Raw genomic sequence first — 26127 nt, 5'->3', positions numbered from 1 at the left:
CTCTTGTATTCCCAGCTACATAGGAGCTTCTCCCAGCTGATGGGAGAAGATCGCTTGAGCCTGGGAGGTCAAGGCTGCAGTGAGCTATGATCTCTCCACTCCAGCCTGGATGAGAGGGCAAGTCCCTGTCTCTAAAAATGAAAAAAAAAAAAAAAAAAAAAAAAAACGAGAAACAATCATTCAAAATGGTTGTAAAACCATCAAGAAATTGGTATGCTGGTATCATCTTCAATATGCCGTGGGAAACTGATATTGAAGATAATGGAATTTACAACTTCACCTGTGAATTTTGAATTAATAGTTTTGAAAATGGCTGTTTTAAAATTCCTGGCAGGGCCAGGTGCGGTGCTTTGCGCCTATAATCCCAGCACTTTTGGAGGCTGAGGCAGGCAGATCAGTTGAGGTCAGGAGTTCGAGACCAGCCTGGCCAACATCATGAAACACCATCACTATTAAAAATACAAAAATTAGCTGGGTGTAGTGGCGTGCACCTGTAGTCCCACCTACCTGGGAGGCTGAGGCAGGAGAATCACTGAAACCAGAGAGGCAGAGATTACAGTGAGCCAAGATCGCACCACTGCACTCCAGCCTGGGTGACAGAGCCAGACTCAATGTCTCAAAAAAAAATAAAATAAATAAACAAATAGAATTCCTGGCAGTTTTCTATGATGTATCACAACGTCATATTTCTTATATTTTGTAGAAGGATTTGTCTTTATTTTTCTTCTGTCTTACATTTTTCTTTTAGATTTTTGCTAAGCCTTTATTTTTTCATTTATTTATTTTTAAGGGACTGCAGCTCCTTGACTGCAAAGTAACAACTGTTGAAACCGGAAGTTTTCTGTTTGTTAAAATCCAGTAGCTTGTTAGCCCTGTTGTTTAAATACTGGATTTTTCTTTGAAATTTCACAAATATCTTAGGAATGACTGGAACATTTGTGTTCTTAACACTGAGGAAATTCTTGTGTAGACAAATGAGGCCAGATGGAGGGTGCAGCAGAGAGCTTAATATCCTCTTGGAATGGAAGAGGGGCCACACTAAAACATGCACCAGGCCTTCAAGGGGCCGCTATTTTCCGGTATACACATGTAAGAGGCATTTTTCTTTTTTCTTGATTGGGGCCGAGGATAAATTTCATGTCAGAAGTGAGTGCTAAGTGGCTGAGTAGGTTTGGGAAAGGCTTAGTGATCCAGCTTATTTATAGACAATCCCATTATAATATTTATGATCATTGATTTTTAAAAATTACTGGACCTCTTAAAAATGGTTGGATATGAGACTGGTATATACTGAAGCTCATAGCTTTCTCTTTTTAAAGAGGTAGTGTCTCTCTCTGACAACACACAGGCTGGAGTGCAGTGGCACTGTCAGAGCTCACTGCCTCCTCAAACTCCTGAGCTCAAGCGATCTTCCCACCTCAGCCTTCTGTGTAGCTGGGACCACGGGTGTGTGCCACCATGCTTGGCTAATTTTTTAATTTTTTCTTTTTTGTAGAGATGGAGTCTTGCTATGTTGCTCAGGCTGGTCTTTTTTTAAAAAAATTTTTATTATTATACTTTAAGTTTTAGGGTACATGTGCACAATGTGCAGGTTAGTTACATATGTATACATGTGCCATGCTGGTGTGCTGCACCCACTAACTCGTCATCTAGCATTAGGTATATCTCCCAATGCTATCCCTCCCCCCTCCCCCCACCCCACAACAGTCCCCAGAGTGTGATGTTCCCCTTCCTGAGTCCATGTGTTCTCATTGTTCAATTCCCACCTATGAGTGAGAATATGTGGTGTTTGGTTTTTTGTTCTTGCGATAGTTGACTGAGAATGATGATTTCCAGTTTCATCCATGTCCCTACAAAGGACGTGAACTCAACATTTTTTATGGCTGCATAGTATTCCATGGTGTATATGTGCCACATTTTCTTAATCCAGTCTATCATTGTTGGACATTTGGGTTGGTTCCAAGTCTTTGCTTTTGTGAATAGTGCCACAATAAACATGTGTGCATGTGTCTCTATAGCAGGATGATTTATAGTCCTTTGGGTATATAGCCAGTAATGGGATGGCTGGGTCAAATGATATTTCTAGTTCTAGATCCCTGAGGAATTGCTACACTGACTTCCACAGTGGTGGAACTAGTTTACAGTCCCACCAACAGTGTAAAAGTGTTCCTATTTCTCCACATCCTCTCCAGCACCTGTTGTTTCCTGACTTTTTAATGATTGCCATTCTAACTGGTGTGAGATGGTATCTCATGTTGGTTTTGATTTGCATTTCTCTGATGGCCAGTGATGATGAGCATTTTTTCATGTGTTTTTTGGCTGCATAAATATCTTCTTTTGAGAAGTGTCTGTTCATGTGCTTTGCCCACTTTTTGATGGGGTTGTTTTTTTCTTGTAAATTTGTTTGAGTTCATTGTAGATTCTGGATATTAGCCCTTTGTCAGATGATTAGATTGCAAAAATATTCTCCCATTTTGTAGGTTGCCTGTTCACTTTGATGGTAGTTTCTTTTGCTGTGCAGAAGCTCTTTAGTTTAATGAGATCCCATTTGTCAATTTTGGCTTTTGTTGCCATTGCTTTTGGTGTTTTAGACATGAAGTCCTTGTCCATGCCTATGTCCTGAATGGTAATGCCTAGGTTTTCTTCTAGGGTTTTTATGGTTTTAGGTCTAATGTTTAAGTCTTTAATCCATCTTGAATTGATTTTTGTATAAGGTGTAAGGAAGGGATCCAGTTTCAGCTTTCTATATATGGCTAGCCAGTTTTCCCAGCACTATTTATTAAATAGGGAATCCTTTCCCCATTGCTTGTTTTTCTCAGGTTTGTCAAAGATCAGATAGTTGTAGATATGTGGCATTATTTCTGAGGGCTCTGTTCTGTTCCATTGGTCTGTATCTCTTTTTTGGTACCAGTACCATGCTGTTTTGGTTACTATAGCCTTGTAGTATAGTTTGAAGTCAGGTAGTGTGATGCCTCCAGCTTTGTTCTTTTGGCTTAGCATTGACTTGGTGATGCGGGCTCTTTTTTGGTTCCATATGAACTTTAAAATACTATTTTCCAATTCTGTGCAGAAAGTCATTGGTAGCTTGATGGGAATGGCATTGAATCTGTAAATTACCTTGGGCAGTATGGCCATTTTCACGATATTGATTCTTCCTACCCATGAGCATGGAATGTTCTTCCATTTGTTTGTATCCTCTTTTATTTCCTTGAGGAAATAAAAGTGGTTTGTAGTTCTCCTTGAAGAGGTCCTTCACATCTCTTGTAAGTTGGATTCCTAGATATTTTATTCTCTTTGAAGCAATTGTGAATGGGAGTTCACTCATGATTTGGCTCTCTGTTTGTCTGTTGTTGGTGTGTAAGAATGCTTGTGATTTTTGTACATTGATTTTGTATCCTGAGACTTTGCTGAAGTTGCTTATCAGCTTAAGGAGATTTTGGGCTGAGAAAATGGGGTTTTCTAGATATACAATCATGTCATCTACAAACAGGGACAATTTGACTTCCTCTTTTCCTAAGTGAATACCCTTTATTTCCTTCTCCTGCCTAATTGCCCTGGCCAGAACTTCCAACACTATGTTGAATAGGAGTGGTGAGAGAGGGCATGCCTGTCTTGTGCCTGTTTTCAAAGGGAATGCTTCCAGTTTTTGCCCATTCAGTATGATACTGGCTGTGGGTTTGTCATAGATAGCTCTTATTATTTTGAAATACATCCCATCAATACCTAATTTATTGAAAGTTTTTAGCATGAAGGGTTTTTGAATTTTGTCAAAGGCCTTTGCTGCATCTATTGAGATAATCATATGGTTTTTGTCTTTGGTTCTGTTTATATGCTGGATTACATTTATTGATTTGTGTATATTGAACCTGCCTTGCATCCCAGGGATGAAGCCCACTTGATCATGGTGGATAAGCTTTTTGATGTGCTGCTGGATTTGGTTTGCCAGTATTTTATTGAGGATTTTTGCATCAATGTTCATCAAGGATATTGGTCTAAAATTCTCTTTTTTGGTTGTGTATCTGCCCAGCTTTGGTATCAGGATGATGCTGGCCTCATAAAATGAGTTAGGGAGGATTCCCTCTTTTTCTATGGATTGGAATAGTTTCAGAAGGAATGGTACCAGTTCCTCGTTGTACCTCTGGTAGAATTCGGCTGTGAATCCATCTGGTCCTGGACTCTTTTTGGTTTGTAAGCTATTGATTATTGCCACAATTTCAGCTCCTGTTATTGGTCTATTCAGAGATTCAACTTCTTCCTGGTTTAGTCTTGGGAGAGTGTATGTGTCGAGGAATTTATCCATTTCTTCTAGATTTTCTAGTTTATTTGCGTAGAGGTGTTTGTAGTATTCTCTGATGGTAGTTTGTATTTCTGTGGGATCAGTGGTGATATCCCCTTTATGATTTTGTATTGCGTCTATTTGATTCTTCTCTCTTTTTTTATTAGTCTTGTTAGCGGTCCATCAATTTTGTTGATCCTTTCAAAAAACCAGCTCCTGGATTCATTAATTTGTTGAAGGGTTTTTTGTGTCTTTATTTCCTTCAGTTCTGCTCTGATTTTAGTTATTTCTTGCCTTCTGCTAGCTTTTGAATGTGTTTGCTCTTGCTTTTCTAGTTCTTTTAGTTGTGATGTTAGGTTGTCAGTTTTGGATCTTTACTGCTTTCTCTTGTGGGCATTTAGTGCTATAAATTTCCCTCTACACACTGCTTTGAATGTGTCCCAGAGGTTCTGGTATGTTGTGTCTTTGTTCTCGTTGGTTTCAAAGAACATCTTTATTTCTGCCTTCATTTCGTTATGTACCCAGTAGTCATTCAGGAGCAGGTTGTTCAGTTTCCATGTAGTTGAGTGGTTTTGAGTGAGATTCTTAATCCTGAGTTCTAGTTTGATTGCACTGTGGTCTGAGAGACAGTTTGTTATAATTTCTGTTCTTTTACATTTGCTGAGGAGAGCTTTAGTTCCAACTATGTGGTCAATTTTGGAATAGGTGTGGTGTGTTGCTGAAAGAAATGTATATTCTGTTGATTTGGGGTGGAGAGTTCTGTAGATATCTATTAGGTCTGCTTGGTGCAGAGCTGAATTCAATTCCTGGATATCCTTGCTAACTTTCTGCCTCGTTGAGCTGTCTAATGTTGACAGTGGGGTGTTAAAGTCTCCCATTATTAATGTGTGGGAGTCTTAAGTCTCTTTGTAGGTCACTAAGGACTTGCTTTATGAATCTGGGTGCTCCTGTATTGGGTGCATATATATTTAGGATAGTTAGCTCTTCTTGTTGAATTGATCCCTTTACCATTATGTAATGGCCTTCTTTGTCTCTTTTGATCTTTGTTGGTTTAAAGTCTGTTTTATCAGAGACTAGGATTGCAACCCCTGCCTTTTTTTGTTTTCCATTTGCTTGGTAGATCTTCCTCCATCCTTTTATTTTGAGCCTATGTGTGTCTCTGCATGTGAGATGGATTTCCTGAATACAGTACACTGATGGGTCTTGACTCTTTATCCAATTTGCCAGTCTGTGTCTTTTAATTGGAGCATTTAGTCCATTTACATTTAAAGTTAATATTGTTATGTGTGAATTTGATCATATCATTATGATGATAGCTGGTTATTTTGCTCGTTAGTTGATGCAGTTTCTTCCTAGTCTCGATGGTCTTTACATTTTGGCATGATTTTGCAGTGGCTGGTACCAGTTGTTCCTTTCCATGTTTAGTGCTTCCTTCAGGAGCTCTTTTAGGGCAGGCCTGGTGGTGACAAAATCTCTCAGCATTTGCTTGTCTGTAAGGTATTTTATTTCTCCTTCACTTCTGAAGCTTAGTTTGGCTGGATATGAAATTCTGGGTTGAAAATTCTTTTCTTTAAGAATATTGGCCCCCCTCTCTTCTGGCTTGTAGAGTTTCTGCCGAGAGATCAGCTGTTAGTCTGATGGGCTTCCCTTTGAGGGTAACCTGACCTTTCTCTCTGGCTGCCCTTAACATTTTTTCCTTCATTTCAACTTTGGTGAATCTGACAATTATGTGTCTTGGAGTTGCTCTTCTCAAGGAGTATCTTTGTGGCATTCTCTGTATTTCCTGAATCTGAATGTTGGCCTGCCTTGCTAGATTGGGGAAGTTCTCCTGGATAATATCCTGCAGAGTGTTTTCCAACTTGGTTCCATTCTCCTCATCACTTTCAGGTACACCAATCAGACGTAGATTTGGTCTTTTCACATAGTCCCATATTTCTTGGAGGCTTTGCTCATTTCTTTTTATTCTTTTTTCTCTAAACTTCCCTTCTCACTTCATTTCATTCATTTCATCTTCCATCACTGATACCCTTTCTTCCAGTTGATGGCATCGGCTCCTGAGGCTTCTGCATTCTTCACGTAGTTCTCGAGCCTTGGTTTTCAGCTCTATCAGCTCCTTTAAGCAGTTCTCTGTATTGGTTATTCTAGTTATACATTCTTCTAAATTTTTTTCAAAGTTTTCAACTTCTTTGCCTTTGGTTTGAATGTCTTCCCGTAGCTCGGAGTAATTTGATCATCTGAAGCCTTCTTCTCTCAGCTCGTCAAAGTCATTCTCCGTCCAGCTTTGTTCCGTTGCTGGTGAGGAACTGCGTTCCTTTGGAGGAGGAGAGGTGCTCTGCTTTTTAGAGTTTCCAGTTTTTCTGCTCTGTTTTTTCCCCATCTTTGTGGTTTTATCTACTTTTGGTCTTTGATGATGGTGATGTACAGATGGGTTTTTGGTGTAGATGTCCTTTCTGTTTGTTAGTTTTCCTTCTAACAGACAGGACCCTCAGCTGCAGGTCTGTTGGAGTATGGGGTCATGTGAGGTGTCAGTCTGCCCCTACTTAGGGGTGCCTCCCAGTTAGGCTGCTCGGGGATCAGGGGTCAGGGACCCACTTGAGGAGGCAGTCTGCCCGTTCTCAGATCTCCAGCTGCGTGCTGGGAGAACCACTGCTCTCTTCAAAGCTGTCAGACAGGGACATTTAAGTCTGCAGAGGTTACTGCTGTCTTTTTGTTTGTCTGTGCCCTGCCCCCAGAGGTGGAGCCTACAGAGGCAGGCAGGCCTCCTTGAGCTGTGGTGGGCTCCACCCAGTTCGAGCTTCCCGGCTGCTTTGTTTACCTAATCAAGCCTGGGCAATGGCGGCGCCCCTCCCCCAGCCTCGCTGCCGCCTTGCAGTTTGATCTGAGACTGCTGTGCTAGCAATCAGCGAGACTCCGTGGGCGTAGGACCCTCCGAGCCAGGTAAGGGATGTAATCTCCTGGTGCGCCGTTTTTTAAGCCCGTGGAAAAGCCCAGTATTCGGATGGTAGTGACCCGATTTTCCAGGTGCCGTCCGTCACCCCTTTCTTTGACTAGGAAAGGGAACTCCCTGACCCCTTGCGCTTCCCGAGTGAGGCAATGCCTCGCCCTGCTTCGGCTGGTGCACAGTGCGCGCACCCACTGGCCTGCGCCCACTGTCTGGCACTCCCTAGTGAGATGAACCCGGTACCTCAGATGGAAATGCAGAAATCACCCGTCTTCTGCGTTGCTCACGCTGGGAGCTGTAGACCAGAGCTGTTCCTATTTGGCCATCTTGGCTCCTCCCCCGGCTGGTCTTGAACTCTTGGCCTCAAGTGAGCTTCCTGCCTTGGCCTCCCAAAGTGTTGAGATTACAGGTGGGAGCTACCTGTCGGGGCCTAAGAGTTTTCTTATATATCAGCAATAACTAATTCTAATGTAATTGGGGAAAAGAGCCCATCCACAATGCCCTGCAAATATCAGAAATCTCTAGGAATAAACATGGCAAGAAATGTATGAGATTCTTTTGTGGAAAACTGTGGAACTGGTGGGGTGCGGCGGCTCACGCTAGTAATCCCAGCACTTTGGGAGGCCGAGGCAGGTGGATCACCTGAGGTCAGGAGTTCCAGACAAGCCTGGCCAACGTGGTGAAACCCTTTTCTCTACTAAAAATACAAAAATTAGCCGGGTGTGGTGATTCGTGCCTGTAATCCTAGCTATTTGGGAGGCTGAGGCAGGAGAATGGCTTGAACCCAGGAGTCGGAGGTTACAATGAGCGGACATTGTACCTTTGCACTTCAGCCTAGGCAACAAGAGCGAAACTCCGTCTCCAAAAAAAAAAAAAGAAAAAAAAAAAAACCTCTGGAACTTTAGGAAAAAAAACATAGAAGACCCGAATAAATGAAAGGATGCCATGTTCTGTAATGGGAAGGTTCAAAACTTTAAAAATGTTAATGCAAACCAATGTTAAAGACTAGATGCAACTGGCTTGCCTTCCCAGATATCCAAATATATGTTAAAAGCTAGGGTAATTAAAATAGTGCAGTATTGTTGTAGAAATAGGAAAACTGTCAATCAAATAGCTAGAATGTGTATGAGAATTTAATATATAGTTAAAGAGATAATTCAAATTAGTAGCGGAAAGAATATACCATTTAATGGTGTGGGAACCATGAGATATAGCTAGATCCATTCCTTATGCCATATAGGTCAGTAAATTATGATTGGATTAAAATTCAAATCGGAAAATCAAGACAGTAAAAGTACTGGAGGTAAATTTAGAAGAATTATTTTCTAGTTTTGGAGTAGTTTAAAGTTACTCATGTGAGACACAAAACTCAAACTAAAAGGAAAGAAGGTATTTGACTAATACTGACTTTGGAAATAGTTGAATGAGAAGCAGGGAACTTTTCAGTTGATTATTCTTTATATATGCTGTATACACACACACACACGTATTTTAAAGGAACTGTTCACTATACATGTAATTTGTTTTGAGACGGAGTCTCGCTCTGTTGACCAGGCTGGAGCGCCGTGGCGCTATCTTGGCTCACTGCAAGCTCCGCCTTCCGGGTTCACACCCTTCTCCTGCCTCTGCCTCAGCCTCCGGAGTAGCTGGGACTACAGGCACCCGCCACGGTGCTCGGCTAATTTTTTTTGTATTTTTAGTAGAGACGGGGTTTCACCGTGTTAGCCAGGATGGTCTCTATCTCCTGACCTGGTGATCCACCCGCCTGCGCCTCCCAAAGTGCTGGGATTACAGGCGTAAGCCACTGCGCCAGGCCCTATACATGTAATTTTTTAAAAACAAGAGAACTTTAAAAAATGTGACAAAAACGTACATCAAAAAATGTATACTTCTTCAGACCTTGAAGAAATATATTTTACATTTTTACAGCAGACATTAATGAACCTTTAGTCCTGTGTGTCTGTGGCTGACTGCCACAATTACTACTTGAGACCGTCACTACGACAGTTATTGTTACTACTTGAGACCGTCATTACAGGACTGAACGAAAGGACAAACGTAGAAATGATTTTAAAAAAAATCTGTTTTAAAGGAAGGGGAAACAGGGAAGAAGGGAGCTCCCTGCTTCTAGTGAGCAAAGGCAGCCCCCCGAGCTTCCACAGCCCTTCGCATTCATTGGGAGAATGAGCAGGGAGGAGGCGGTAAGACTGGTCAGCTGTTTGATTATCACAAGTTCTCATTACTAACAGGCTTCAGTTGTGTTTAATCATAAACACTTGCACCTGGGTGGTGACTGCCCTCAGCAGTCCTTCTGGGCGGCAGACGCAGGTTGTCAGTTTGCCAACATCCTGCTCTCATGAGAAACAGTTTGCTGCTTACTCACGTGGCCTCCAGTGGTTACTGAGTTGATCACGACCCTCAATCTTTCGGCCCCTAAGAGCCGCAGGGGGGTGGGGAGGTGCCAGCCTGCTGAGGCCTTTGGGTTCCTAGGCTGCTGGCATTTTAAAACCACCACTGTATTCCACCTCCCCTTGGATAACACGCAGAAACAGGCCAAGAAGAAATACAGGAGAAAAAATTACCTGCTGTTGGTTATTTCTATTTCAAATGAATACTAGCTGAACATTTACTAAATGACATTGTCAGGTTTCAGCAAAAGCGGCCTGTAATAGTTGGGTGAGGACAGGGAAAGACTTTGAAATGGGCAGAAAAGATTACGGGATGTCCTGCAGGTTCAGTGTGCTTTGGCCTATTTTTCAACTGGCTAAATTTTCGCCGCCAAAGTCGCTAAAACCGCCGCCGCTACAGCCTCCTCAAAAGCCTCCTCCTCCTCCTCCTCCTCCTCCTCCTCCTCCTCCTCCTCCTCCTCCTCCTCCTCCTCCTCCTCCTCCTCCTCCTCCTCCTCCTCCTCCTCCTCCTCCTCCTCCTCCTCCTCCTCCTCCTCCTCCTCCTCCTCCTCCTCCTCCTCCTCCTCCTCCTCCTCCTCCTCCTCCTCCTCTTTCTCCTCCTCCTCCTCTTTCTCCTCCTCCTCCTCTTTCTCCTCTTTCTCCTCTTTCTCCTCCTCCCTCACCTCCTCCTTGCTTCTAGTAAGCTTACTGGAGTGAAACTTGAACATTTTCAAAAAGGGTTAACGCAAATGATTCTTGTCCAAAGAAACAGAAATAATAGAAGTGTGAAGGGGCGTGGGAGGGGGTTGAGATGTGCCGCGTTCAGGCCCGGGGCACTGGCGAGGGTGGGCGTGTGAGTGGGGGGTGGGGGCGTTAACGGTGTCTTCTCCCCACAAATGAAAGAGAAATAGTAAATTCTCCTGGGGGTGGCGAATCAGGTGGGAAGGTGGAGCCAACAATCTTTGCAAACTCTCTGGGGAGCCAGGGGTTGGTAGCTGGGAAGACTGTTGGGTGGTGACCCTGGGGGAGGGGAAGGGGCCGGGGAGCGGGGAATGGGGGCAGCCCCTGGGGAGGAATGGGAGAGGGAGGAGGACGCCAGGGGCACTGGGACAGCCTCCGGGGCGGGGCGCGGCACCACCCTAGCCCGAGGATGGAGGCTGAGCCCGCCTGTTGAGTCACAGGTAAGGGGAGCCGCTCTGGCCAGGCCCAGGGCCGCCCTCGTTCCTCCCTGAGCGCAGCGACAGCTCCTCCCCGCATCTCGGGTTTCAATGGCTGGGCCTGCCTGAAAGCTCTGGGCCCCCGCGTCCCAATTTTTTCTTTATTTTTGAAGGATAATATTGCTGGACATAGAATTCTTTGTTGACATTGCTCAGCTCTTTGAATATGTCATCCAGTATCTTCTGGCCTCCGTGGTTTATGGTGAGAAATCAGCTTACTGAGGATCGTTGAACCTGACTTCTCTCTCGTGCTTTCAAGATTCTCTCAACAGTTTATGATGTGTCTGGCTGTGTATCTCTTTGAGTTTACTCTACTTGCAGTTTGTTGAGCTTCTTAGATATGTAGATTGATGTTTTCCATCAAGTTTGGGAAGTTTTGATTCGTTATTTCTTCAAATATTCTTTCTATCCCTTTCTCTGTCTCCCTTCTTTCTGAAGTTCTTCTAATCCACATCTTGCTTTGTTGCTGATGTCCCAAAGGCCTCCAAAGCTGTGTTCATTTTCTTCTTTCTTCTTGTTCTTCAGACTAGATAATATCAATTGACCTATCTTCAAGTTTGCTATACTCTCTTCTGCTTCTTCAAATTTTCTGCTCAGCTCCTATAGTGAAATTTTCATTTTAGTAGTTGTACTTTTTAACTCCAGAATTTCTATAAATTTTTCAAAAATATGTAATTTCGATCCCTTTGTGAATATTTGCATTTGGTGAGACATTGTTTTCATAATTTACTGCAGTTGTTTAGACACACATTCTGTTAGCTCTTGGAGCACATTTAAAATAACCAATTTAAAGTATTTTCTAGTAAGACTAAAGTCTGTACTTCCTCAGGGAACCGTTTCTATTAGTTGCTTAATTTCCTATTATAGAGCCATACTTTGTTTCTTTACATGCCTTGTAATTTCTGTTGATGACTACTTAAAATAATACATTGTGACACCTCTTAAAATCATTATCTCCCTCCCCAGAGTATATTGTTGGTGCTGCAATTTTTTAGCTGTTTTGTATATTTAATAATCTTTTTTGAACTAATTCTACAAAGTCTGTACTCTGTTACTTGTGGCAACTGAAGTCTCTATTTGGTTAGCTTGGTTGTTGAGTAAGGATAGGACAGATTTCTGTAAATACCAGAAACCAGTAAATCTCCAAGTCAGGTCAAATACAGACAATCTTGCATGTGGAGTCTTCCAGAGTATTACCAGACAGGTCTGACCAGACAGTTCCGAAAGGACAAATCTTTGGGAATGAGGCTTTAAAAACAGCTTCATTCTGCTCACTCTGGTGGCTCCAGTACCGCTCCAGGAATGTGGGGTGTTATTTTTCAAGGCCACTGCAGGAAAGGAAAGTGAGGCATGAGAGTGAATCAAGGTAAAATGCCACAAAGCTTACTGTTCTTATTGAGAATTGGCTGGTTTTCTTAAATACATGCTTCTTGAGTTGCTACAAGTCTTTGGTCAATTTCTAGAGGTCAATTTCTAGAGTTCTGGAAAAGTTGATTCTAATAATCTTTGCCAACTTTCTCCTTGTTACTGTGGAGAACAGAAGTTTTGTCAGTCTTTATTTCCATCATTTATGCTTACTTTACTCCTTGATTTTTAAAAATTAATGATCTAAATAATAGTCATATCTCTCTGTATAAAGAACAGAGTGCTCTGGAATATGATTTTTGGGGGGGGTTCACATCCTGGCTTTGCTACTTACCGGTTTGTGGCCTTTGGCAAGTTACTTGTCTGTGTATCAGCTTTCTTTTATGAACTGGGCATATTAATAGTACTCATCTCATAGGTTGGTTGTGACTATATAAAATGAGTTAATATGTGGAGAGTTCCTATAAGGATGCTTAGTACAGAATAAACATTTGGTGAATCTTACCTGTTAAAACAGCTACTCTAAATTTTCACTACAATTCCACACAGTTGATAGGCCGCCGCCGCCGCCTTCCTCCTCCTCCTCCTCTTCCTCCTCCTCTTCCTCCTCCTCTTCCTCCTCCTCTTCCTCCTCCTCTTCCTCCTCCTCTTCCTCCCCCTCCCTTCCCCTCCCCTTCCCCTCTTCCTCCTCCTCCCTTTTCCTCTCCCTCTCCTCCTTCTTCCTCCTCTTCCTCTTCTTCTTCCTCCTCTTCCTCTTCTTCAATCGAGCTGCCCAGGCTGTAGTGCAGTGGTGCTATCTCGGCTCACTGCAACCTCCACCTCCTGGGTTCAAGCAATTCTCCTGCCTCAGCTTCCTGACTAGCTGGGACTACAGGCATGCACCACCACGCCTGGCTGATTTTTTTTTTTTTTTTGTATTTTTAGTAGAGATGGAGTTTCACCACGTTGACCAGGCTGGTTTCAAACTCCTGACCTCAAGTGATCTGCCCACTTCAGCCTCTCAAACTGCTAAGATTACAGGCGTGAGCCACCGCGCCTGGCCCTGATAGGTGAACTTCTAAACTGAGATTGATAGAATTATTTACTGAAGTCACAGAGGTAGTGAGTAATTGATTCAAGCAACCTTGAAGAGTTGCTGCACGAATTAGAGATAATGTGTAAAATTTTAAGCTCATACTTAGATGCTGCTCATTCAATGGGAACCAGTCCTACAAATTATGGCTCTAGTATTTTCCCCATAGTGGGTGAACAGTACATAGTTCCTTGACTATTTAATTTTTTTAGATGAGTATATGTATTTATATTTAAATGTATCTTGCAGTTGCATGAGGGTTTTGCTGAAACTTTTCTTCTGTTCAATATCCAGGTTTTGGCAGAGTTCAAAGACTGGGAAGCAAAGTTCAGCCATGTTGGGCCTTTGGGCTCATAGATGAGCAAGGGTACCCCAATATGAGGGCTCAGCAAATTCTGGAACTTATCCGTTCTGAAGACCTTTAGAGGAGACGGAGGCAAGTAAAAGGTCTTTGAAAGCACAGTGAATGGGATAAAAGCAGGGATCAGGAGTAGCTAAAAATGGAACAGGTGGCTTACATAAATACCAGCTGTGCAGTATGGTCGATTTTATTGCCAGTTTATAATGTTGTCCATGGCTATTTTACAACCGTTTTCTTTATTCCTGACATTGTTGTAAATCTTGCTGTAAAATTGCTCTAATGCAGCAGAAAGGCTATGAAATGAAATGGGAACTCCAAGGATCAGTTGATTTTAGTGGAATGGAAGGGAGGCTGAGGATGCCTAGAGAGAAAATAAAGGAAAGCTGGGGGGAAAAATTAGTGGGTCAAATATCTCATTATGTATGAAAATTTGTCCTCTTAAGTCAGTTTAATTGTGAGCAAGAGCAGATAGCACTTTTAGGATGAATCCACCAGGTGGCACCATCGAAAACATTTCTTAGAAGGCCTCTTTGTCTAGATTCTTAGAAGTTAGTAAACCTGTGATTTTTAGAGGTGGAAACAATACTTACTCATTTTTGGAGGGGGAATGCATGGTGTGTATTACATTATCTTCTGTACTTTTTGTATTTGTGTGTATATATTACAGTTCTAAACACTGAATAGACCCCTTTCTCAAGAGATACAATGTCAACTTGGGAACTTGGGTCAATTTTGTAGGGCAGATTTGAGCCAAGCATCCCAGATTTAGGGATATATATATATATATACACACGTACATATATGTATACATATATATGTATACGTGTGTGTGTGTGTATATATATATCTATATATATCTATATATAGATATATATATATATTTTTTTTTTTTTGAGATGGAGTTTCGCTCTTGTTGCCCAGGCTGGAGTGCAATGGCGTGATCTCGGCTCACTGCAATGTCTGCTTCCCAGGTTCAAGTGATTCTCCTGTCTCGGCCTCTCGAGTAGCTGGGATTATAGGCATGTGCTGCCAAGCCCAACTAATTTTTATTTTTAGTAGAGATGGGGTTTCTGCATGTTGATCAGGCTGGTCTTGAACTCCTGACCTCAGGTGATCCGCCCACCTCAGCCTGCCAAAGTGCTGGGATTACAGGTGTGAGCCACCGCGCCTGGCCAGGGATATATTTTTATACCTTTTGGTTAATATTAATATACTTTGGGTTTTCTTCTCTTGTCTTAGCCTGGGACTATCTAAGCCTTTATCCTTTTAATTTTCCTTTTTATCATCTCTGCCGAGAGGTGAAGGGGGGAGTATTAAGTAGCCCTCTCTACTTCTCCTCCCAGCAGCTGGCCGCTGGCTCTGCCTCTACCTGGTCCCTTCCAGGATGTACTTCCGAAGTGGTGGAAGTAGGGAAGGCTCTTGAAGGGAGATACCCACGATTCTTAAAATTATGCACCAAGACACAGCACAGAATCAGAATCAAAGAAAGTTGGATTTCCGGCCCATTCTGCCTCTTTCTTTTTAGCTCACTACTTAATTCAAGGGTTATTGCAAGGATTAAAAAAGGTAACGTGTGCAAAATGCTCAGTATATGGCCTCGTACATGCTAGGTGCAGAATGCATGTAAGAAAATAAAGTTTAATAAAATGTGTATTAAACTAATATCTTTTCAGCAGGAGGCCAAATAAACTTCTTGTCCACCTCAGATTTTTTTTTTCTCACTTTTTTAAAAATCAAGGAGGATGTGAGGAACCAGGAATTGAGATTTGGCATTAATCTTCATTCTTGGTGCCTAGGGTTGGCCTTGCATATTGGCAATGAAACAGGCTATTTTTGACATTGAGTTGTCCAGCATTCTCTAAGGTGAGGCTATGTTGCATGTTGGAAAGATTTAGCGAATAACAGAGGCAGGCTCCACTCCTTTCCCACTGGGAAAGGCAAGAGCAGCCTGCAGACAGAGCCCCTCTGAGGGCAAAACTCACACTGCATGCTGCACGTGAAAACTGCAACAGGGAGTTAGAGATGCCCGGGGCAGTTGTGATTTTCACTGTCCATTTATCTGTAATCATTTTTGTAAGGAAGATTGATGGATGCCGGGGGGTTGAGGGTGGGCGGAGGAAGTCACTGCTGCATAGTGATGCACAGAAATTGATATTTCATCAAAAGGAAGCTCTTGATAGTTGTTTCCCTGGCAAGCTGGAGATGACGGACAGTCTTTACTGAGTTGTTTATCCTTCCTGTCAGGTATGTAGTCCTGGAGGGTGCTGCTTAATGAACCAGAAGTCCTGCCTCTTAAGTACCTCACCAGCTCAAATGTGTGCATGTCACCTTGGCGTGAATCGGAGCAGGCGCTGGTGGATACCGTTTGGAGGCATGCCAGCAAGGAGCTCCTTGTGTAGCCTGCCTCTGGAGCCTCAAGTTCAACTTCCATAGGGCCAAAAGGGGGAGTCGGGCTGGGCAGAAGCTCCTGAGAACCAAAGCAAATGGTCTGAGAGTCTGAGAGTGTAGTGGAGGTAACGTGTTCGTGTCCTCTCTGGCTGCAGCACCCCTAGTCCTTGCAGACTCAAGTAGCCTATTTGCAAGTTTAAATAGTTTGAGTCCTGGCCGGTAACATGAATACTCTACAGTGGCCCAGGGTCAGGGATATAGAGTGGTGACTACTTGGCAGAACTGGAGCTTGCTCAGATGAAAAGATGAATTGTACTGGTTAAACGAAGATCAAGTGCAGGGTCTGGACTTTGTTTCTATCTTTCATGTGGACTCTATAAGCACCTACACACAGCATTCTAGAAACACTGCTCCCATCCCTCCTGTCTCATGTGATCCTCCCAATTCCGGGAGTTGGGGGGCATACTCTTTCCCTGTGTCATGTGAGAAATTCCTTTCTCATGGGAAGCAGGTGGCATTCCTGGACTCTCCTTGGCCTGGCCGTTGGTAAGCACAGGAATTCAAGGTGTCTGAATCTCTTGTCAAAGGTGGGCTGTAAGGCTCCAGAAGAGGAGGACAGAAAGAGTGCCTGCAGAGCTCCTGCCTGAGGCCTTTGGATGGGCCCTGCTGGCTTGCCGTGTGTGTGTGTGTGTGTGTGTGCGCGTGCGCGCGTGTGTGTGTGTGTGTGTGGGGTGTCGTGCTTATTTGCCCCAAATGAGTCAAGAGAGCAGTGATCAGGTGTCTCCCCAGCATCTAGTTTCATGAAGACAATAGAAGTGGGTCGGATCAGGCCCGCTGCCATGCTTGGCTTGCCCATGTCTCCTAGGATTGGCTGCCTGGTGGCCATCCCTCTGCCATCCCCTTGACTGCCCTGTGAATGACGTCCACTCTGAGACCCCAGGCCACTCAGAAAAACTGAAGATTCTCAAGTTCAGGTGCAGTTTGGGGGCAGGTCCTGGTGGTAGGGAGCTTTGATCTTCTGCAGTTGGAGGATCCTCTTTCAGAATAGTAATGCAATTTGTGAATTAATAAAATTAGGTATGAAAGAGGATATGTAGAAAAGATAAATCACAAGCTACACAATTTTTAAGTTGACAAAACTACGAACATCACAAAATAATATTTTAAATTAATTATCTGCCTGGAATACTCTGTCATTTTTTTTTGATCTTTTGCCTGCATCGTCTTTGATAGCAGTGTTTTTGATATTGCTTTTTATAGAGAGACTCAAGCTAATGGAGTCTTTACTCTGTTGTGGTTAATTAAACATTTTTTGGCGTTATTCATAGTTTGAGATGTTTCTTTTAGCTTCTCAACCTGCTATACAGATAAAAAGCACTTTCATGTCAGGTAAATATTTAGAATTGTTGCCAAATTTTAAATTTCCTCCATCAATTTTCTTTCATATGTCATATATGAGTTGTGAGATTTGGAAGGATATTTCAGACCAACTTCTGTATCTATTTTTTTTTCCTTCTCTAATCACATGCTACTAGTGGTGTGGACAGTAGTAGCACATGACCATATCAGGACATGATCTATCTTGGTGTCATGCCTCTCAGTGAGTCTGCTTGGAGGGTAGTAGAAGTATCCCTGGACGTCATTCCTACACCAGGACAGCAATAACTCAGCTCTCCAAGGAAGTTACTGTGAACCACATGCACATATTCTACTCAAGTCAAGTCAATGTGCCCCCAACTCAATTTGTCCTTAGCTAGACCCCAAAAGTTCTCATGGGGAGTCTCACTCCCCTTCCACTTAACATGATGGAAGGCCTGATTGGAGGGGGGGCGTCATCAGTGGGAAGAGACACAGCCTTCACTGATTGCAGCTAAAATGTCTTACTTTTGAAAATAGGACAAAAACATATGACCATGTGCATATACTACTGAAGCCCCTCCCCAGGCCATGCAAGGTGCCTATGTGAGTGCAAGTGAGATGCCCAGAAGTGTAAGTTTCATCTGCTCAGGAAAGGGCCAGGTATTGCCTGGTATCACATTCCAGGGGAAAGGAAGAGACAATCAAGGCCTTATGGCTGTTAACTTTGATCTTAGTGCTTCGTATTTTCCATTCTGCATGATACAAAAACAGATTTAAATCATGTTGTAGATAGAGATGAAAAGCATTTTCACTTTTGGCAGGTCGTGGAACATCATTCAATCAATATTTGTTAATTGGTTGAACTGGATGCATAATTGGAAAGCTAATGGAAGGAGATATGTTTTACAAGGAAGGGCCCTTGGTGATCACTGATTATTCATTTTTACAGATAGAAAAGCCAGGAAGGGGAATGACTGTCTGAAGGTGGCAGTGAATGACAGAGCTGAGGCCCATGGCAAGGTGCACTAGTACACTCTGCCTTTGCATGACTGTAAGCAATTAAAGTCTCATCAGAAGTCATTGTGAGTTAATACACAGAGCAAATATAGGTGCAGATGTCTAGAAGCAACAATGGCATTTACAGTGAAGCCAAACATTGAAGGTTTACTGTAAAATGTTGCACTGAATTCTTTATATACACCTGTTTTGGTTAGTCATTATTCTCTCCAGTCTGTGGGTTACATGCCCCTTGCTGACCCACAATACCATGCCACAAGATAGGCAGTGTATTGGCCAGGTGCACACCTGGCAAAAGTCTACTCTGCTTAGGTTCAGCTGTGGATGGGTTCTGTGAGCCTTGGATGGGGTCGTGAAAACTGTGGGACTACAGGACTGGGCTTGTGGGCAGAAGAGTCATAGGGCACTCCGCCTAGGAAAAGGGAAAGGGGCCTGTTCCTACCAGGTGCTCTGTGGAGTGTCCACACTGCAGGGAAAGGCTCAGGTCTGAATAGGAGGCGCAGACTTTGTGTCTACAGGACCCTGCAAACATGAGGCCTTGTGGAGGTTTGGTCAAGATGGAGAGGCCAGTTAGCAGCATACCATGGGCTAGACTGTCCATGATGTGGAGTAAAAGGCAGCTATTGGCACTGAGCTAACAACAGTGGGAGGTGGGGCCTCGGTGGAAGTGGATTGCTTGCTTCTCATCCTGCCTCCAACACTTGGTACCCACATGACCCTGCACAAGGAACCTGTTTGCCCATCTGAGCCTCTGCATCTTGGGCTGTCAAAGGCCAAGAAAAAAAAATTGTAAGACTGATCTCATAGGGTCGTTACGAGAATTAAATGAGATAATCCATGTAAAGCAACTGACATGTAAAAATAACAATAATGAAAGTGACACTAATCTTAGGGGCTACTTCTACTTTGCTAAGTGGTTTTACAATAAATAGCATTATTTATTATTATTCATTATTTATAATATTACTATTAAATCAGTCTCCATGGCTGTGGATGGGGGTAGGATGACCTGGGCCTGTGGGCCCTGACTATCTATTTGCCTCCTCCATGCCCAGGTACCCAGTCCCTGCAGGCATCTGCAGCTCAGTCCCCCATGAGAACTTCAGGGTGTCCAGCCAAGGGCAGGGTCTCTGGGAGCCTGTCTTTTCTAACAGGGGCTGGGCTGCTGGGCTCAGGAAGCCCATATAGCCCTATGCTTCAAGGGAGGATGGTGAGACAAAGGGAAGCATGGGGAAGAAGGCAGTCTGCACGTTACTGAGCACCTACTATGTACCATGACTCTAGAAGAGTTTATATATGTTATGTCGCTTAGCAATGCTATCATTAGTTATTCTTCAATAAAAACAGGAAAATAGACACTTTGAGAAGTACTCTGCTCAAGTGCAGAGCTGGTGAACATAGGACTCAGACTCAAACCTGCTTCCATGTGACTCAGGCCTGCTCCACTATTCCAGGTGTAGGAAAGACTGCTTATTCCATTCCATGTTCGTTTTTGCACAAAATAATTATTGACTCAAACAGGAAGGTGAATTACAAGGTAACTTACCTTAAAAACCAGTTGGGATTTTGACTGGAAGTTGACTGAAGCTATAGACTGCTTTTGGTAGACTTGACATTTTTATGATATTGAGAGTTCTTCACCTTGAATATGGATTACTTTTTTAATTATTAAGATATTCTTTAGGCTGGGTACGTGGCTCACACCTGTAATCCCAGCACTTTGGGAGGCTGAGGCAGGTGGATCATTTGAGGTCAGGAGTTTGAGACTAGCCTGACCAACATGGTGAAACCCTGTCTCTACTAAAAATACAAAAATTAGCCAGGAGTGGTGGCAGGTGCCTGTAATCCCAGCTACTCGGGAGGCTGAGACAGGAGAATCACTTGAACCTGGGAGGTGGAGTTTGCAGTGAACTGAGATCGCACCACTGCACTCCACACTGGGTGACAGAGTGAGACTCCATCTCAAAAAAAAAAAAAATTCTTTGGAAGACACTATAAAATAGGAAGAGACAAATCTAAAACATGTAGATGTAACATGTACAGCTGGAAAAGGATTAGTATCCAGCGTATATAAAGAACCAGTATAAATTCAGAAAAACAACCTAATGGAAGAGGAAAAAAGATACAAATAGACATTTCTCATAGGTGGAAACATAAATAGTAAAAAAGAGGAAAAACTCAATAGTATGGGTTGAGTTTATTTTCTTGACTACATTTCTTAGAAATTTCTTGGCTGCCTTTAATTGAAAATGCTAATTTTCAAGAAAATGAAAATTAAGACATCATATGATACTTTTTAAATACTCTTCAATTTATAAAAATTAAGACATTTGATAAGATCAAGTACTCAGAAATAGAAATATAAAAACAGAAAGAACATACACTGCTGGCATGAATGTAAGCTGATACAAGCACTTCAAAGAGCCTATCTTATAAACTTGAATGTAAGTAAGTCCTGTGAACCCACTGATTATATACCCAGGAGAAATTCCTGCCCCTGAGTACTAAAAAAGCATGTACAACAGAATGTCTTTAGCTGCCTTGGTAGTAGCCAGAATGAGAATAATGTAGATGTCCAACCATCGGAAAATAGATGAATAAAAGCTGGGTATATTTACTTAGTGGGATATGATACAACTGTCGAAATGAATGACCCAAAGCTGCCACCATCATGAAATGGATGGGTGACAGTGAGCCTCAGAACTTCAGAGTCAGTAATATGGGATGATACCATTTTTATCACGCTAATATCCAAGCAAAGCTAAAGAGTATATTGTTTAGGAATACAGATGTAATCTGAAAAAAATCTTTTTTTTTAAAAAAATGAGAAGGATAAGCAGAAAACTAGAAATAATTGTTCCCTCTGAGGCAGAGGCAGAGGGGTGCAGTCAGGGGGTCTTAAGGGGATTCCCTATGTTGGGCGTGGTCTCTTTCTGAGCTTGGTGGTTGAGTTGGGGTACTGGTTTTGTGAGTATGCCTCTTAACTCTGACATACATTGTATCTGTTTTATTGTCTCTATCAAGTATTACATAATCTAAACAGCCTCGTCCTCCATGCAGCTCCTGACACGTGATGACACTTTTCATAAATTCACCAAATCAGAGAAAAAGTTAAATACCATGAAATACAGTGAAATTCCCTCCTTCTGGAGGAGGGAATCCCATGCGCGTCGTTTCTCTTGCCTGGCTGCACATGCGTGCTGGTGTGTAGGTGGGGCACAGCCAGTGACTCACAGGGGTGGGAAGGCAGATCTCGCTACCATTCCCTGATCCCTGTTTCCAGTCATCTGCCTTATACTTCTGTATCCATTTCCCTGATCACCAGAGCAGATCAGACCTCTTTGTTTTAGCTGTTCCAGAATGGGCCCTGCGGGCTTGGAGGGTGGTAGTTGCTGCATGGGGTTGGATGGGATCCTGGGGTTCACAGCTCTTCTGTTGCAGGCTGAAATGCACACCTGTTCGTAAGCCCTTTTCCCCACCCATGACAGGTGTGTTCAGGCCCTGAGCTCTCAGGAAGGGTCAGAGAGGAGAAGAACTGCTGTGCTCCTGCCCCCCACCCTCCAAATTGAGTGCCTGCATTTTTGGCCCAGGGCTCTGCAGATTCCAAAATTTTATCGCTCTCTCTCCTTCATCGTGGCTTCCTCTCTCCTTCTCTTTTTCTTTGTCATTTTCTTAAATCATTTCAGTCTTTTCGTGGCATTTTGAGCAGTCCATCTTCTGGGTTCAGTTCACCAGGTCAGGGTTAACTTCCTGTGTTGAAATTTGCCTTTTCTTTTATAAGTGAAACAAAGGAAAGATGGTCTGGTTACTCGGATCATCCAGGGGGTTTTCTGTTGGTGGAGGTTTGGGAGGAATGGACAACAGGCCCTTTGGCCTGCTGCTATTTCTGGTCTGACGGGCACGGCCCCTCCCTCTGCTGTTCCTGGAAGCCTGCTGCACTCTGAAGAAGTTTTTCTGAACTAGCCATGACACTGCAATTTTCATCACCATCACTACCTCTTTTTTTTTCTTGCAACTTTAAATTTTAAGATGTTTATAATCAGTGTTAAATTTTCACTCTGATTTCACAGTCATGACAGAAAATAGATAAGCATGATAGCGTGCTTATCAAAGGGATTACTTTTTGTACTTTATGCACTAATTTATCTCTTTCAGGGTAGAATTTATTACTGAATCTGTTTTAAAAGATTAAATAATTCCTTTACAAGAGGTGACACTGGCTTCTTATGACAATGGCACCTAGCCAAGCGGAAACTTCCACTTGTGCCTGCCACCTCCTCAGGTACCAAGCCTACGGATTGAACCTCGTAGGCCTGTAGACAAATGCAGAGCTCAAGTTAATTTAGAAAATACCATGCATAACCTGGCATTCTTTTTCTAACCCCAAACAGTCAAGACAGATGTAAGGCATGAACATGTTATTTCAGCTGTCAAAGTAATGAAGTCAATAGCTAAAAGCTCGTACTAATTCAGTATTATTGAAGACAGAGCATCTTAGCACAGCATTTGAATAGGTTTTTGTGTTTCTTTGATCTCATATTTTAAAATTGAACATCAATCAAATGGACTTTTTGTAGTATATTATGAACTTACTGAAAAGGCAAAATAGAAATGCCCATTGAGATCATAATTGTCAATGTCGTGGACAAGGTTATAAAAGTATACCTGTTATATGCTTTTTAGGTTCCACATCTATGCTAATGCTGTTTTCCCAGTGACTGGCTTTAATCAAGTTCTCCCATCTACTTCTTACATGGGTGAAACTGAATTCATAACTGGGCTGGAAAGAGGAGCATCTAATTAAGATCACATTTATACTTGAAGTATCTCTCCCTAGTAGGGAAAGATAATATCATCACTTAGTATTTGGGGTGGATGATGATATTAAATGCTTTTCCCATAAGAAACAGTTCAACCAAGGCCTTGTCTGAACTTGTAGAGACTTTAGCATCTTTGAAGGGAGATGGCCAGACATGTTTCCAGGAAGTTATGAGTTTTTCATTATTCTTTCTTCTCTGTTTGATAAACAGTTTAGATAGCCTGCTATGCTGCCCATAGTAACCTTGAGATGTCAGATTTATTGAGGAATCATTTACATACAGTAAAATTTTCAATTGTGTAATAACCACTGAATCCCCTATAAAGTTACCTTTTGCCTCTTTGCAGTCAGCCTCCTTTTTTCATTCCCAGCCTCTGATAACCACTTATCTATTTTCTCTCCTTATAGTTTTACTTTTTCCGGATTGTATAAATGGCATCAGATAGCATGATGGCTTTTGTATCTAGCTGCTTTCACATACATGCTTTGAGATTCACTCATGTGGTTTCAGCATAAGTTCTTCTCTTTTTTTTTTATTTTAGTAACATTTTAGTACATGGATATATCAAAATTTGTTTATCCATTCACCAGTTGAGGAACATTTGGGTCATTTCTAATTGTTGGCAATTCGAAATCAAGTATGTATGAGCATTAACATTCAGATCTTTGTGTGAATGTATGTTTTTACTTCTCTGGTGTAAATACCTAGTAGTGGGATTGCTGGGTCATATGGCAGGTGGAGGTTTACTTTTATAAAAACTACCAAACTCTTGTCTAAAGTAGCTGCACCATTTTTCATCCCTACCAATACTAAGTACTATTTAGGAGAGTTCCAGTTGCTTCATGTATTCACCAGCTCTAAGTATTGTCACTTAAAAAATTAGCCATTCTAATATGTATATAGTGGTATCTCCTTGTGGTTTTGATTATTTTCCTCATGACTCTGAGCATCTCTTTGTAGGTTTATTTGCCATATGAACCTCTTCTTTAGAGAGGCTGTTCATAGAGTAATTTTTTTGGCCATTCAAAAATGGGTTTTCATTGGAACAATACAGAGATTAGCATGGCCCCTGTACAAGGATGACAAATTCATGAAGCATTCCATATTTTTTAAAAAATGGGTTTTCACACAAGGAACTTAAATACGTAGTCCATAGACCCTAAAAAGAAACTACACAATAGAAACTACAAAGTAACCAGCTAACAACTCCACAATAAGATCAAAACCTTACATATCAATATTAACCTTGAATGTAAATAGTCTAAATGCTCCACTTAAAAGGCGCACAGTGGCAAGTTGGATAAAAAAAAAAAAGGGTAAGACTCATTCATCTGCCATCTTCAAGAGACCTATCTTACTTGTAACAATGCCCATAGGCTCAAAGTAAAGAGGTAGAGAAAGATCTATCACACAAATGAAAAAAGAGCAGGGATCGTTATTCTTATATCAGATAAAACAGACTAACAGTAAAAAAAAGGACAAAGAAGGGCATTATGTAATGATAAAGGGTTGAATACAAAAAGACTAACCTAAATATATAAACACCCAACATCGGAGCACCCGGATTCATAAAGCAAGTACTTCCAGACCAATGAAAAGTCTTATATAGTCCACACAGTAATAGTGGGAGACTTCAACACTCCACTGACAGTGTTCAACACATCATTGAGGCAAAAAAGTAACAAAGAAATACTAGACTTAAATTTGACACTTGACTAATTGGACCTAATAGATATCTACCAACCACTCCATCCGTCAACTACAGAATATACATTCTTCTCATTTGCACATAAAATGTACTGTAAGATCAACCACATGTTAAGCCATAAAGCATTTCAATATGTTAAAAAAAATCGGAATCATACCAACCATAGTTTTGGACCACAGTGGAATAAAAGTAGAAATCAATACCAGGAAGAAGAGACTAAGAAGATCTCTCAAAACCACAAAATTACAAGGAAATTAAGCAACTTGCTCCTGAATGACTTCTGGGTAAACAACAAAATTAAGGCAGAAACTAAAAAAGTATTTGAAATAAATGAAAACAGAAACATGACATAGCAAAATCTCTGGATACAACAAAAGAAGTATTAAGAGGAAAGTTTATAGTTCTAAATGCCTACATTAAGAAGTTAGATCTCAGATTAACACTCTAACATCACACCTAGAGGAACTTAAAAAGCAAGAGCAAACTAACCCCGAAGCTAGCAGAAGAAAATAAATAACTGAAATCAGAGCAGAACAGAATGAAATTGAGACCCAAAATTCCATACAAAAGGTTTATAAAACCAAAGGTTGGCTCTTTGAAAAAATAAGCAAGCTTGATAGACTGTAAAAAATAAGCACAGAGGTGACAAAAGTGATATTATAATCAATTCTAGAGAAATACAAAAGGTCCTCAGAGACTATTATGAACACATCTATGCATACAAACTATAAAATGTAGAGGAATGGCCAAATTCCTGGAAACACAACTTCCCAAGATTGGATCAGGAAGAAATTAAAATCTCGAACAGACCAATATCAGATTCCAAAATCAAATCAGTCAGAAGTGAACCATAAAAAGCCCTGAACCAGATACATTCACAGCTGTATTCTACCAGACATAACGGAAAATTGCTGGTATCAACTCTGAAATTATTCCAAAAAATCGAGGAGGAGGAACTCTTCCCTAACTGATTGTATGCAAAGACACAATGAAAAAAGAAAACCACAGGCCAATCTGATGCACATAGATGCATAAATCCTCAACAAAATACTAGCAAACTGAATCCACCAGCACACCAAAAAGTTATTTTATCACAATCAAGTAGGCTTTCTTCCTGGGATGCAGGGTTGGTTCAACATATGAAAATATATGTGACTCACAAACATAAAGAATTAAAAACAAAAACCATATGATTATCTCAATAGACAGAGAAAAG

The 26127-nt window shown here is 41.8% G+C and overlaps 2 long non-coding RNA genes and 1 pseudogene across 2 annotated transcripts in view; all 3 read left to right on the top strand.

Annotated features, from left to right (window-relative positions):
• The window catches only part of LOC117976116 (uncharacterized), a 254255-nt gene that overhangs the window by 193271 nt on the left and 34857 nt on the right, over positions 1-26127 (top strand). The gene's annotated exons all lie outside the window — the stretch shown is intronic.
• Positions 10536-16335, top strand: LOC130540827 (uncharacterized). Its single transcript, XR_008954826.1, has 4 exons — positions 10536-10591; positions 13553-13705; positions 15416-15482; positions 15864-16335. It is a non-coding gene; the product is annotated as an uncharacterized LOC130540827 (long non-coding RNA).
• LOC112437402 (U6 spliceosomal RNA) lies at positions 24217-24313 on the top strand (annotated as a pseudogene).

This window comes from Pan paniscus, chromosome 16 (assembly GCF_029289425.2).
Source record: "Pan paniscus chromosome 16, NHGRI_mPanPan1-v2.0_pri, whole genome shotgun sequence".
NCBI classification, from domain to species: Eukaryota; Metazoa; Chordata; class Mammalia; order Primates; family Hominidae; genus Pan; species Pan paniscus.
This window is presented reverse-complemented; position numbering and strand designations above follow the sequence as displayed.